This window comes from Oncorhynchus keta, chromosome 3 (genome assembly GCF_023373465.1).
Source record: "Oncorhynchus keta strain PuntledgeMale-10-30-2019 chromosome 3, Oket_V2, whole genome shotgun sequence".
Lineage (NCBI taxonomy): Eukaryota > Metazoa > Chordata > Actinopteri > Salmoniformes > Salmonidae > Oncorhynchus > Oncorhynchus keta.
This window is the reverse complement of record NC_068423.1, coordinates 419,598-433,885: the sequence shown is the minus strand read 5'-3', so window position 1 is coordinate 433,885 and position 14,288 is coordinate 419,598. Positions and strand designations below refer to the sequence as shown.

The 14,288-nt window shown below is 42.2% G+C and overlaps 1 protein-coding gene across 2 annotated transcripts in view; it reads right to left on the bottom strand.

Moving 5' to 3' along the window:
- Positions 1 to 14,288, bottom strand: part of LOC118363575 (actin-binding LIM protein 1-like) — a 137,429-nt gene that overhangs the window by 98,340 nt on the left and 24,801 nt on the right. The gene's annotated exons all lie outside the window — the stretch shown is intronic.

Sequence of the window (14,288 nt, the reverse complement as noted above, 5' to 3'; positions counted from 1 at the left end):
AATTTTTGAAATACAATGTAGACATTGTTAATGTTGTAACTGACTATTGTAGCTGGAGATTTTTATGGAATATCTACATAGGCGTACAGAGGCCCATTATCAGTAACCATCACTCCTGTGTTCCAATGGCACGATGTGTTAGCTAATCCAAGTTTATAATTTTGAAAGGATAATTGATAATTAAAAACCCTTTTGCAATTATGTTAGCACACCTGAAAACTGTTGTCAATTAGAGTGTCTAGAAACAGACGCCTCACAAGTTCTTAACTGGCAGCTTCATTAAATAGTACCCGCAAAACACCAGTCTCAATGTCAACAGTGAAGAGGTGACTCTGGGATGCTGGCTTTCTAGGCACAGTTGCAAAGAAAAAGCCATATCTCAGTCTGGCCAATAAAAATAAAATATTAAAATTGGCAAAAGAACACAAACACTGGACAGAGAAACTTCAGTGCTGTTTACGCTGTGCACCTTCCTACTCACTCAGACACCCCTCCACCTGCCACCCACAACACAGATGAAAGATCACTTCTTCCTCTCTGACAACAAGCAGTTTTAGCTCAAGAATACCAAAGTAACCTGTTTAAATGACAATTACCCTGTAGCACTCACATCTGTAGCCATGAAATGCTTTGAAAGGCCGGTCTTGGCTTACATCAACACCATCATCCCAGAAACCCTGGACCCACTCCAATTCGCATACCACCCAAACAGATCCACAGGATCCTGGACTTCCTGATGGGACGCCCCCAGGTATTTTGTATTTATTATGGATACCCATTAGCTACTCTTCCTGGGGTCCAGCTAAATTAAGGAAGGTTATACAATTTTAAATACAATACATTGGCTGTGTGTCCTCAGGCCCCTACCCACCACTACCAAATATACAGTACAAAATCCATGTGTACCTGTGTGTATAGTGCATATGCTATCGTGCATGTGTGTGTGTATGCATGTGTCTGTGGCTATGTTTGTGTTGCTTCACAGTCCCCACTCTTCCATAATGTGTTTTTTTTTTAATCTGTTTTTTAAATCTAATTGTAATGCTTGCATGAGTTACTTGATGTGGAATAGAGTTCCAGGTAGTCTTGGCTCGATTTAGTACTGTGCACCTTCCATAGTCTGTTCTGGACTTGGGGACTGTGAAGAGACGTCTTGTGTCATGTCGTGTGCATGGGTGTCCGTGCTGTGTAGTTCAAACAGACAGATCGGTGCATTCAACATGTCAATACTTCTCATAAATACAAGCATTGTTGAAGTCAATCTCTCCTCACTTTGAGCCAGGATAGATTGACATGCATATTATTAATAATATCCAGGTGATGAGTAGGCAACAACACATTTGCCGTGCTTAGTTCTCTCCTGTACTACCCATTCACCTACAACTATGTGTCCACACCATCAAGTTTGCTGACGATGCAAAGGGGATAGGCCTGATCACTGACGACTGATCGTGGACCAGAGGAAACAGAGGGCTGAGCACACCCCCATTCCCATCTATGGGGCTGTAGTGGAGCGGGTCAAGAGCTTCAAGTTCCTCAGTGTCCACATCACTAAGGATCTATCATGGGAAAAACACAACACGGTTGTGAAGAGGGTACAACAACACCTCTCCCCCCTCAGGAGACTGAAAATAATTGGGCATGGGCCATCAGATCCTGATAAAGTTGTACAGTTGCACCATTGAGAGCATCTTGACTGGCTGTATCACCGCTTGGTATGGTAACTGCTTGGCATTCGACCTGTAGTGCGGCCGGCCCAGTACATCACTGGGGCCAAGCTCCCTGCCATCCAGGACCTCAATACCAGGCGGTGTCAGAGGAAGGCCTGCACGGCAAGTGGTACCGATGCGGTCTGGAACCAACAGGACCCTGAACAGCTTCTAACCCCAAGCCATAAGACTACTAAATAGTTAGTCCGTGTAGCTATTTGGTTAACTATTTTTGCACTACCTTTTTTGACTCATCACATAAACTGCTGTTACTGTTAACTATCTGACACTTTATTCCTAGTTATATGTACATATTATTGTAAATTTTTCAGTACATATGTGGCAATTATTTATTTCAGAAGGAGCCAGCAAAACTAGTGCACTAGTTTTGTGCTCTGGGTCATTAGACACCATTAGACCTGGGGGTTGGACACTAATTTGGTTATTCCTGTAACGGTTATGGCCAACTATGGGCTGTTGCTATGGTTACACCTCTTGGGGTTTTTCCAGAACAGCGGTGTCCCTTTCAGAGGAGTTAGCATGATGGCATGTATCGGTTATTTTCGTAGAGGGCCAAGGTCTGTTACTATGTTCCTACATGCATGAAACTATTTCTGTGACTCTACAGGTTCAATGTCCTAATATGAAGGCAATATGATAACGGTGGCTAAATGCCAGAGGTGATGAGCCATTAAGAGGAGTTACTATGAGTATGACGTAAGGAGGATAAATGTATAAGAAGCCTGTGCCAAGACTGGAAGGGAGTTACTTCATGAATTAGCTCAGCTTTTGTTATATTGATAAATAAAAGTCTATTTGAACGCACCTCAGAGGTAGGTCACCGAGGAGGTCTCTCCAAATTTGATGAACCAAAGAAATATTGGGAGCTTTTGAGTTCAATGAAATGCATGCTAAATATTGGGGGTAAAATAAAGCTTTTGAGCTTGCAACCGTGAGCTCATTACCATATAGTAATTTGTGTATGACCATTGGAGAGGGAGAATTGTGTGCACCATCTGTTTTGACTGGTTCAGTTGGGTGGGGTTATTCATCTGATTTGGTCAGATGGTTCATCTGACCAGTTGTTCAGACTGGTTAAGTCGTGACTATGTTGACTGATTTTGTTTGGCCGGGGTATGTTTGATTAGACCTGTGTGAGTTGCGTGCAAACTCAGCCCATTTGTCTGATTCAATTGGTCCTTGTCAGCGGGTCATTCAATTTGTCTGGCTCACGCAGTCACTCAGCTGGGGAGGGTGATCGGTCTTTTTCAAGTTATCTGTCTGCCCTATTGACAGGTCTGTTCAATCTAGTTTGAGGTGACAATTGTCCATATGCATGGTCGAATAAAATTAAAGAGCGCTTATCATGTCGTGGAAGTGAATCAATGAGGACAGCTAGAAAGTGAATCGGAAATTGCAAATTAAAATCCTGTATACTCAGGTGAAAGGTCACTTAGGAAAGTGTCGCTTAGGAAAGCGTGAAAGATCACTTAGGAAAGTGTAAGAGAAATACTATTTGATTACGTATCGTGTTGAGGGAGTGTATCATTAATTAATTAAATAAGATGCAAATCCGGTATACTCAGGTCGCTTAGGAAAGCGTGAACGTGAGTGTGACAGTTATCTGCTGTTGTGGGACAAAAGGTTCGTACCTCTCTTGGTCTGACGAAGGGGACGCAACCAGTTCTGCACTAGGGGAAGTGAATGTGATTGGTACTGTCACGTTCGTCGTATGAAGGAGACCAAGGCGTAGCGTGGTATGCGTACATTTTTATTAATTAAAAGAATGAACACTGAACAAACTAACAAAATACCAAAACGTGAAGCTATACAAACAAGTGCTGACAGGCAACTAAACATAGACAAGATCCCACAAACACCAAAGGGAAATGGCTCCCTAAATATGATCCCCAATCAGAGACAACGAGAAACAGCTGTCTCTGATTGGGAACCACATCAGGCCACCATAGAATACAAAAACCCCTAGACCTACAAACCCCTAAACATACAAAAACCCTAGACAATGCAAAAACCCTAGACAATACAAAAAACTAGCGTACCCAGCCTAGTCACACCCTGACCTAGCCAAAATATAAAGAAAACAGAGATATCTAAGGTCAGGGCATGACAGGTACATAAACACCCATTGAAGGAATATGATACTAGAAGTTTGAACAGTTAGGAGAAATTGTCAAATACATGAACAATATAGTAACTTCATAATAAATGTTGAGACGATATTAGCGATTGCCTGGTGAGACCGTTAAATTGTGTACTGCTAAGTGGATGAATATACAGTCTATAGAAATCGTAAGTAAGAATATACTCAAAAAGAGAGAATAATTATTAAAAAACGATAAATGGGTAATTACCAATAGTCCAAGTACAATAATAGAGAAAGAAAAATATATAAATACAAATCTAAATATTATGGCTTGAAGAGATCGTTAACGTTTTTAGCCCTGGATCTATAGGGAGTAATATAAAGAACAAGATAAGGTGTTTTAATAAGGGAATAGCACAAAAAATGAAAATAGGGAGTAAATACGTACAGTGAGGAGAACAATTATTTAATACACTGCCGATTTTGCAGGTTTTCCTACTTACAAAGTATGTAGAGCTCTGTAATTTTTTTCATAGGTACACTTCAACTGTGAGAGACGGAATCTAAAACAAAAATCCAGAAAATCACATTGTATGATTTTTAAGTCATGAATTTTATTGCATGACATAAGTATTTGATACATCAGAAAAGCAGACCTTAATATTTGGTACAGAAACTTTTGTTTGTAATTACAGAGATCATACGTTTCCTGTAGTTCTTGACCAGGTTTGCACACAACAGTAAACATAGACACTGACTCAGCCTATGCACATGGAGTATGCCACTTATTTGGAGCTGTGTGGAAACAAAGAGGATTTAAGAAAAGTGATGGAACCCCGATACAACATCACGTACAAATGGTAAAATGAATGACATAAATTAAATTGATAAATTCAAAAAATGTAGAACTAGGAATAGATATAGCCCTTGGTTCACTCCAGACCTGTCTGCCCTTGACCAGCACAAAAACATCCTGTGGCGTTCTGCATTAGCATCGAATAGCCCCCGTGATATGCAACTTTTCAGGGAGGTTAGGAACAAATATACACAGGCAATTAACCTTTTAGGGATAGGGGGCAGCATTTTCACTTTTGGATGAATAGCGTGCCCAGAGTGAACTGCCTCCTACTCTGTCCCAGATGCTAATATATGCATATTATTATTATTATTGGATAGAACACACTCTGAAGTTTCTAAAATTATTTGAATGATGCCTGTGAATATAACAGAACTCATATGGCAGGCAAAAACCTGAGACAAAATCCAAGTGGGAAAAAGGAAGTGGGAAATCTGAGGTTTGTAGTTTTTCAACTCAGCCCCCATTGAAGATACAGGGTGATATTAGTTATGTTTCACTTCCCAAGGCTTCCACTAGATGTCAACAGTATTTAGAACCTTTTTTGAGGATTCTACTCTAAAGTAGGAGCTCATAAGGGCTCTTTCAGTGAGTGGTCTGGCAGAGTGCACAGCCTCAGTCTGGCGTGCTCAGGTGAAAGGTAGCTACGTTCCACTTCATTTGTACAGACAAAGGAATTTTCCGGTTGGAACATTAATGAAGTTTTATGTTAACAACATCCTAAAGATTGATTCCATACTTAGGTTGGCATGTTTCTACGGGATGTAATGGAACTTTTTGAACTTCTCATCCGACGTTCGGCGCGACCTGATCGCGCTTTTGGATTTGTTTACCAAACGCCCTAACAAAAGAAGATATTTGGACATAACTGATGGACATTATCGAACAAATCAAAACATTTATGGTGGAACTGGGATTCCAAAGGTAAGTGAATATTTAAAATGCTATTTCTGAGTAATGTTGAATACCCAATACGGGTATCTTTTTGGCTGCTTTGTTGTCTAAAGGCTGTACTCAGATTATTGCATAGTTTGCTTTCTCCGTAAAAAAATGTTTAAATCTTGCATTAAGGAGAAGTTAATCTAAAGTTCCATGTATAATAGTTGTATCTTTATCAATGTTTATTATGAGTATTTCTGATGTGTTGATGTGGTTTGAAGAATCTCAAATATAAGATATATTTTGATTTGTTTAACACTTTTTGGTCACTGTATGATTCCATGTTTAATTTAATAGTTTTGATGTCTTCACTATTATTTTACAATGTAGAAAATAATAACAAATAAATAAAACCCTTGAATGAGTAGGTGTGTCCAAACATTTGACTGGTACTGCATATTGCAATTCAATACTGTGATTTCCTTGTGTTTCAATGTTCTAAAAGTATTACTCACCATATTTTATTTTAAATTTTTATTTCACCTTTAACCAGGACAGCTAGTCGAGAACAAGTTCTCATTTACAACTGCGACCTGGGTAAGATAAAGCAAAGCAGTGCGACACAAACAACAACACAGAGTTACACATAAACAAGCATACAGTCAACAATACAATAGAAAAAAAGAAAGTCTATTTACAGTGTGTGCAAATGGCGTGAGGATGTAAGGCAATAAATAGGCCATAGTAGCGAAATAGTTACAATTTAGCAAATTAACACGAGTGATAGATGAGAAGATGATGATGTGCAAGTAGAAATACTGGTGTGCAAAAGAGCAGAAAAGTAAATAAAAACAAAATGGGGATGAAGTAGGTTGATTGGATGGGCTATTTACAGATGGGCTGATAGCTGATGTTTAAAGTTAGTGAGGGAAATATAGGTCTCCAGCTTCAGCGATTTTTGTCATTCGTTCCAGTCATTGGCAGCAGAGTACTGGAAGGAAAGGCGGCCAAAGTACATGTTGGCTTTGGGGATGGCCAGTGAAATATACCTGCTAGAGCGTGTGCTACGGGTGGGTATTGTTATCGTGACTAGTGAGCTGAGATAAGGCGGAGCTTTACCTAGCATCGACTTATAGATGACCTGGAGCCAGTAGTCTGGTGACGAATATGTAGTGAGGGCCAGCCAACTAGAGCATGGCACTGTGATAGACTGCATCCAGTTTGCTGAGTAGAGTATTGGAAGCTATTTTGTAAATGACATCGCCGAAGTCGAGTATCGGTAGGATAGTCAGTTTTGCGGGGGTATGTTTGGCGGCGTGTGTGAAGGAGGCTTTGTTGCGAGTCTGGATGGAGAGTTTACAGTCTAGCCAGACACCTAGTTATTTGTAGCCGTCCACATATTCTAAGTTAGAACCGCCCAGAGTAGTGATGCTAGTTGGGCGGGCGGGCGGGTGTGGGCAGCGAACGGTTGAAAAGCATGCATTTGGTTTTACTAGCGTTTAAGAGCAGTTGCAGACCATGGAAGGAGTGTTGTATGGCATTGAAGCTCGTTTGGAGGTTAGTTAACACAGTGACTAAGGAAGGGCCAGATGTATACAGAATCATGTCGTCTGCATAGAGGTGGATCAGGGAATCACCCTCAGCAAGAGCGACATTGTTGATATATACAGAGAAAAGAGTCGGCCCGAGAATTGAACCCTGTGGTACCCCCATAGAGACTGCCAGAGGTCCGGACAACAAGCCCTCTGATTTGACACACTGAAATCTGTCTGAGAAGTAGTTAGTGAACCAGGCGATGAGAAACCAAGGGTATTGAGTTGGCCAATAAGAATGTGGTGAATGACAGAGTTGAAAGCCTTGGCCAGGTCAATGAAGACGGCTGCACAGTACTGTCTTTTATCCATGGTGGATATGATATAATTTAGTACCTTGAGTGTTGCCAAGGTGCACCCGTGACCAGCTCAGAAACCGGATTGCACAGCGGAGAAGGTACGGTGGGTTTCGAAATGGTCAGTGATCTGTTTATTGACTTGGCTTTCGAAGACTTTTGAAAGACAGGGAGGGATAGCTATAGGTCTGTAGCAGTTTGGGTTTAGAGTGTCACCCCCTTTTAAGAGGGGATGACCGCGGCAGCTTTCCAATCTTTAGGGATCTCAGACGATATGAAAGAGAGGTTGAACAGACTGGTAATAGGGGTTGCAACAATGGTGGCGGATAATTTTAAAAAGAGAGGGTCTAGCCCAGCTGATTTGTATGGGTCCAGGTTTTGCAGCTCTTTCAGAACATCTGCTATCTGGATTTGGGTGAAGGAGAAGCTGGGGAGGCTTGGGCAAGTAGCTGCGGGGAGTGCGGAGCTGTTGGCTGGAGTCAGGGTAGCCAGGAGGAAAGCATGCCAGACATGGAGAAATGCCTATTGAAATTCTCGATTCTCGTGGATTTATCGGTGGTGAAAGTGTTACCTAGCCTAAGTGCAGTGGGCAGCTGGGAGGAGGTGCTCTTATTCTCCATGGACTTTTTCGTGTCCCAAAACTTTTTGGAGTGAGAGCTGCAGGATGCAAATTTCTGTTTGAAAAACCTAGTCTTTGCTTTCCCGACTGACTGCGTGTAATGGTTCCTGACTTGCATATCGCAGGGACTACTTGCATATCGCAGGGACTATTTGATGCTAGTGCAGTCCACCACAGGATATTTTTTTTGCTGGTAGAGGGCAGTCAGGTCTGGAGTGAACCAAGGGCTATATCTGTTCTTAGTTCTACATTTTTTGAAAGGGGCATGCTTATTTAAGATGGTGAGGAAATTACTTTTAAAGAACGACCAGGCTTCCCCGACTGACGGGATGAGGTCAGTATCCTTCCAGGATACCCGGGCCAGGTCAATTAGAAAGGCCTGCTCGCAGAAGTGTCTTAGGGAGCCTTTGACAGTGATGAGGGTTGGTAGCTTGACCGCGGACCCATAGTGGATGCAGGCAATGAGGCAGTGATCGCTGAGATCCTGATTGAAAACAGCGGCGGAGTATTTGGAGGGCAAGTTGGTCAGGATAATATCTATGAGGGTGACCATGTTTACAGATGTAGGGTTGTACCTGGTGGGTTCCTTGATAATTTTATGTGAGATTGAGGGCATCTAGCTTAGATCGTAGGGCTGCCAGGGTGTTAAGTATATCCCAGTTTAGGTCACCTAACAGAACGAACTCTGAAGATAGATGGGGGAAATCAATTCACATATGGTGTCCAGGGCACAGCTGGGAGCAGAGGGGGGTCAAAAACAGGCGTCAACAGTGAGAGACTTATTTCTGGAAAGATTCATTTAAAAAATTAGAAGCTTGAACTGTTTGGGCATAGACCTGGAAAGTATGACAGAACTTTGCAGGCTATCTCTGGAGAAGATTGCAACTCCTGTAGTTGGGTATGGAAATCTCCGAATTTTTGGTGGCCTTCCTAAACCAGGATTCAGACATGGCAAGGACATCAGGGTTGGCAGAGTGTGCTAAAGCAGTGAGTAAAACAAACTTAGGGAGGAGGCTTCTGATGTTAACATGCATGAAACCAAGGCTTTTTCGGCTACAGAAGTCAACAAATGAGAGTGCCTGGGGACACGCAGGGCCTGGGTTAACCACGTCATCAGAGGAACAGAGGGGGGATGAAGGTACGGCTAAAGGCTATCAAGACTGGTTGTCTAGTGCGTTGGGGACAGAGAATAAAATGAGCAGATTTCTGGGCTTGGTAGAATAGGTTTAGGGCATAATGTACAGACAGGGGTATGGTGGGGTGCAGGTACAGTGGAGGTAAGCCCAGGCACTGAGTGATGATAAGAGAGGTTACATCTCTGGACACGCTAGTTATGCTTGGTGAAGTTCCAGCATGTGTGGGATGTGGGACAAAGGAAGTGTCTGAGGCATGTTGAGTGGGATTAGGGGCTCTACAGTAAACTAAAACAATGATAACTATCCTAAACAACAGTACAAGGCATATTGACATTTGAGAGACATAAAGTGAAGCATAAAAACAGTCACAGGTGTTGATTGGGAGCGCTAGCTAAGACAACAACAGCTAATCAGCTAAGACAACAACAACAGGTAAAATGGTGATGAATGGGCAGAGATGGACAGTTAACTACACACAGGGCCTGTTCGATAAACAAAAATGAACAAAATGGAGTACCGTGATTATTGAACAGTCCAGCAGGCATCAGCTATGTAGCCAAGTGATCATAGGGTCCAGTGACCAGCAATAGATGGAGCAGGGAAGCCGCGGGGTAGTTGTTACTACGCTAGCACGCGGGAGACACAGCGATTAAAGTTAACAGGCCGGGAGTTAATAGAAGCTTCTGCTTCGACGTCCGGCAAAGGCCGGTTGAGGGCACAGCGGATAGCTGACCAGTCTTGGTGGAATGGCGGGGTGCCGTGATGACAAAGGGTCCGGGACAGATGGCGAAAGAGGTATTGTAGTTGTAGTAGTTTCGTTTGCTAGCCGGGAGATGTGCCTGGCTCGTGGCTAAATGGTGCTAGCTTCAGGGCAGGGGCATTAGCCACTATAGCCACTCGGTAGCAGCTAGCTAGCAGTGGTGATCCGATGTAAGGGACCGGATCTTACGGCAGGATCCGGTGAAGTAGAGGAGTTCAAGCCGTGTTGGGGTAGGGTCCGGGAGGTGATCACTGAGTAGGCCGGGATGTGGGCCTGGCTCAGGGCTAGCTTCAGGGCGGGGTCACTCGGTGGCAGCTAGCTAGCTGTGATGATCAGGAGTAAAAGTCCAGGGCTTACTGCAGGAATCCGGCGTTGTTGTGAGAAAACAGTCCGATGCTGGCAGGCTGGCAAGTAATATCCAGGCTAAAAAAGGTAAAGGTCGCTAGCAGTGGCTGACAATGACTAAATAGCTAATAGATAAATTAGCTGGTTAGCTTCTGATGGCTAGCTTCTGATGGAGGTTCTGGCTATAAGGTATATAAAAAAGTGGATCCGTATCACATTGGGTGAGGCGGGTTACCGGAAGGTATATTTAAATTAAAAATTGAACAAAATATTTACAAAAAAGACGAAAAATACAAAAAACACATGAGAGGATGACAAAACCACGTCTGCACTGCTACGCCATCTTGGATAAAACATGTCTTCTGCAGAGGGACAAGAAAGAGCCATGAGAAAATTAGATTTGATCAGTCATGGAAATAATAGTGATGAAAATAAATTGGCTACGTATATTAAAAGAAGATGGAAAACAAGCTTTGAAGGAAGAATACTCAAGTTTTGATTCATGTACATCCAACTTGCGCAAAAACAATATTGTGACATTTTCAAAAATAATATATATTTTTTATGCATATTTTTTTTTTCACATTGCCACAGGGATGAAGGCTTTTTGAGTATTCACTCTTTTGAGAGTTTTCCTCACGTCAGCCTCAGAGAGCGAAAGCACCTGATTGTCCGGAGCAGCGAGAGTCTTCCAGGATGGCTCGTTATTGTCTGCCTTGAATCGAGCATAAAATGTGTTAAGCTCGTCTGGAAGGGAGGCATCGGTACGCAAGCTTGCGTGTGTGTATGTGTGTTATGGTGTGGGTGTGGTTTACTTTTCATCACACAAACATAACAAGATGTCCTTAAACTTCCCTCTTATAAATATGTATGATTTGATTCACAACCCCTACCCCCAACCACCCACCAGCCCCTGCACCATCTTCCTAGACAAAGCACTTCAAACATTGGGGGGAAACGTATCTCCCTCTACCAGGCCCCCAACCCCTGACAAACTAATCCCTCGGGACCTAACACAGAATAATGATTGTTTCTAAATGGCTGGCTGTCCTAGACCAGAGAGTTATTGTTGTTGGTGTGTTCTAACTAACACAGGTACCTGCCATATACTGTATGAACGCAGAATGACTTTCAATTTACCAGCTGGTGGTACATACCGTGTGTACCGTGTGTCTTGTAAACATGTGCATGTGTCAAGTGTGTAATGTATAGTTTTTTTTATACAGGAGGACTGTGTCCAAAACCCCCTATTCTATTCTATTTCAAACAATACAAATCCTTGTGTCTGAAATTCATTAAAATGATATTATAAATGCATGGTTCTCTCCATCTGAAAGACGACTGTCCATTACAGGATCCAAAATCAGACCCAAATCTAGGCTATCTTTTCTATTTCGAATTTTGTGTCACATTTCCTATAATAATCAGAATAGTGGTTCAGTTTTAGCACAGAGCAAATGGCAATAGTGAGGATGATTGTCACTTAGGAGAGAGAGAGAGATACAGATGGAGAGAGAGGCACCATCCAAAGAGGAGGCACTACTGCAGTTTCTGCAATACTCTGCAAAATCAGAGATGCTGGGAGAGGCATTAAAATACAAAAGTGAATGTGGTAATGATACACATAACACCATAGGTTATCATTGAGCCAACATAAGATTAGACACAGAGACTGTACAGTGCACGCACACAGACACAGACACACACGCACACGCACACACACACACACACACACACACACACACACACACACACACACACACAAAACTGAAGCAAACATTAATGATGTGATGGGGTAAAGAGGACAAATAGCTCAAAGCAAGTAGATCAGTCTATCTCCTCGGGTGTATGTGGCATACCCTGTAAATTGTCAAGTATATCAAGAGCATTCTTAGTTTAATAGGGAAATCCACCAACAAGTACGATCACTCTGAGTGTAGTCATTGTTTAACTTATTTTTTCATGTGCCACACATTCAGCTCAGACACCAAAGCTCAGTGGGTCTCAGATAGACCATGTCATGTGGTCTGTTTGTCGGTCTGCCTGTCTGTGATTTAGTGGTTCATGGCAAGCTCTTTGGAAAAACATGCAGGCCATATAGTACCACATTATAAGTCATAATACCCATAAAACCTAGCGGTCAAACTGAAATGCTTCCAATTGTTTTTTTCACCATTCATTTTTTGCCATAGGGGATTTTAGAAAGACTTAAAATAAGTGACTTGTTTCAGGAAAATAATCGTATGTCGCACATCATGACTTCACAGGAGAACCATTTGAACATGAACGTTGTGTTTTTAATCAAAATGCGCTTTTGGCAGAAATGCATTCTGGAACATGTGAACTTTCATGTGCCTAAGTAACAAACTTGTATGCAATCTATAAATATGAATGAAATTGTTAAATTACGAGACCAGTTGGTTTAACTGCAGAAAAAGCATGGAACCTTCCCACTAGCCATGATTGGCTGAGATAATGCACTCATGTCGAGAGATGAGTTCGGATTGGTCTGCCATGTAGCAGGCTTCTGTCTCTGTTACATACACATACACAACTGTCACTGTCTGTTCATACACTCTTAGAAAAAATGGTTCCAAAAGGGTTATTCAGCTGTCCCCATAGGAGAACCCTTCTGGTTCCATGTAGAACCCTCTGTTAGAGCCCTGCATGGGCATACATTTCAAGCCCGAGCCCTACCCATGCCTACTCATGGCGGCTCTCTGAGTCTAAGTATCCATAGCAACGGCTCCGCTTGGGCTGCTCTGCTCAATAAAGAGACATGAGAGAGCAGTTTGCTACTTTTCGTCAGTCTAAACTCCGACAAAACTCAAGGAACATAATTATTTTATGTGAAATAATCTCTTATGTTTTATTTTTGATGAGGTTGAAGCACTTCTGACACCATGTTATGATCTTAGTTAGATATGATTGTACGGCACAGCAGAGCACTCGCAAATTTCTTGGCTTCAAAATGTTAGCAATCAATTTAGTTGTACCCGAACCCTGACCGTACCATAGTTATTGAGGAAAAAGCAGGCCTTACCCAGCCCTAACCCGATGTATAATGTCGGCGCCCATCGGGCTCGGTTCGGGGTAGCCGAGCTCTACCCTCTGTGGAAAAGGTTCTAACTGGAACTAAAAGGGGTTCTTCAAAGGATTTGCTTATGGGGACAGCTGAAGAACCCTTTTAGGTTCTAGATAGCACTTTTGTCTAAGAGTGTATGATTTAAAATAAAGTATTGATAAGACTAATGTGATGACTGTGATGCATTTACACTGACATACACACACTGACACAAACACACACAATCACCATACACATTTACATAGATACAAGCATGCAGGCACACAGACCTGCACACAAACACACATTTACATTTTAGTCATTCAGCAGACACTCTTATCCAAAGCGACTTACAGTTAGTGCATTCATCTTAAGATAGATAGGTGAGACAACTACATATCACAGTCATAGTAAGTAAATGTTTCCTTAATAAATAAGAAAAGTCAATGCTAGTAGGAAAAGACAAGTGGTAGCTTCTTTTTTTACACACACATATTTCAACTTGATACATATTATGGTAGGACATGGATTGATTTTTAGTAAGAAATAGCTCTCTATGAATGAGGCCACGGCAGATAACAATGGAGTGTACCTTTTAACCAGTTGCCATGGTTACAGTTGCAGACAGATGAGTGTGTGTGCAGTCCAACTGGGGCTGCTCGGCACAGTATAGATCCCTACCACAGGAGGTTGGTGGCACCTTAATTGGGGAGGAAAGTCTTATAGTAATGGCTGGAACAAAGTAAATAGAATGGTATTGAACTCATCAAATGATACCATTCCATTACAGCCATTATTATGAGCTGTCCTCCCCTCAGCAGCCTCTTGTGACCTCTACACTAGTGCTCCACTTTCCACTGTACACAAATGTACATTACCTTACCACAAACTCACCACTCAAACTGGCCATCAAGCCATTAAATTAACT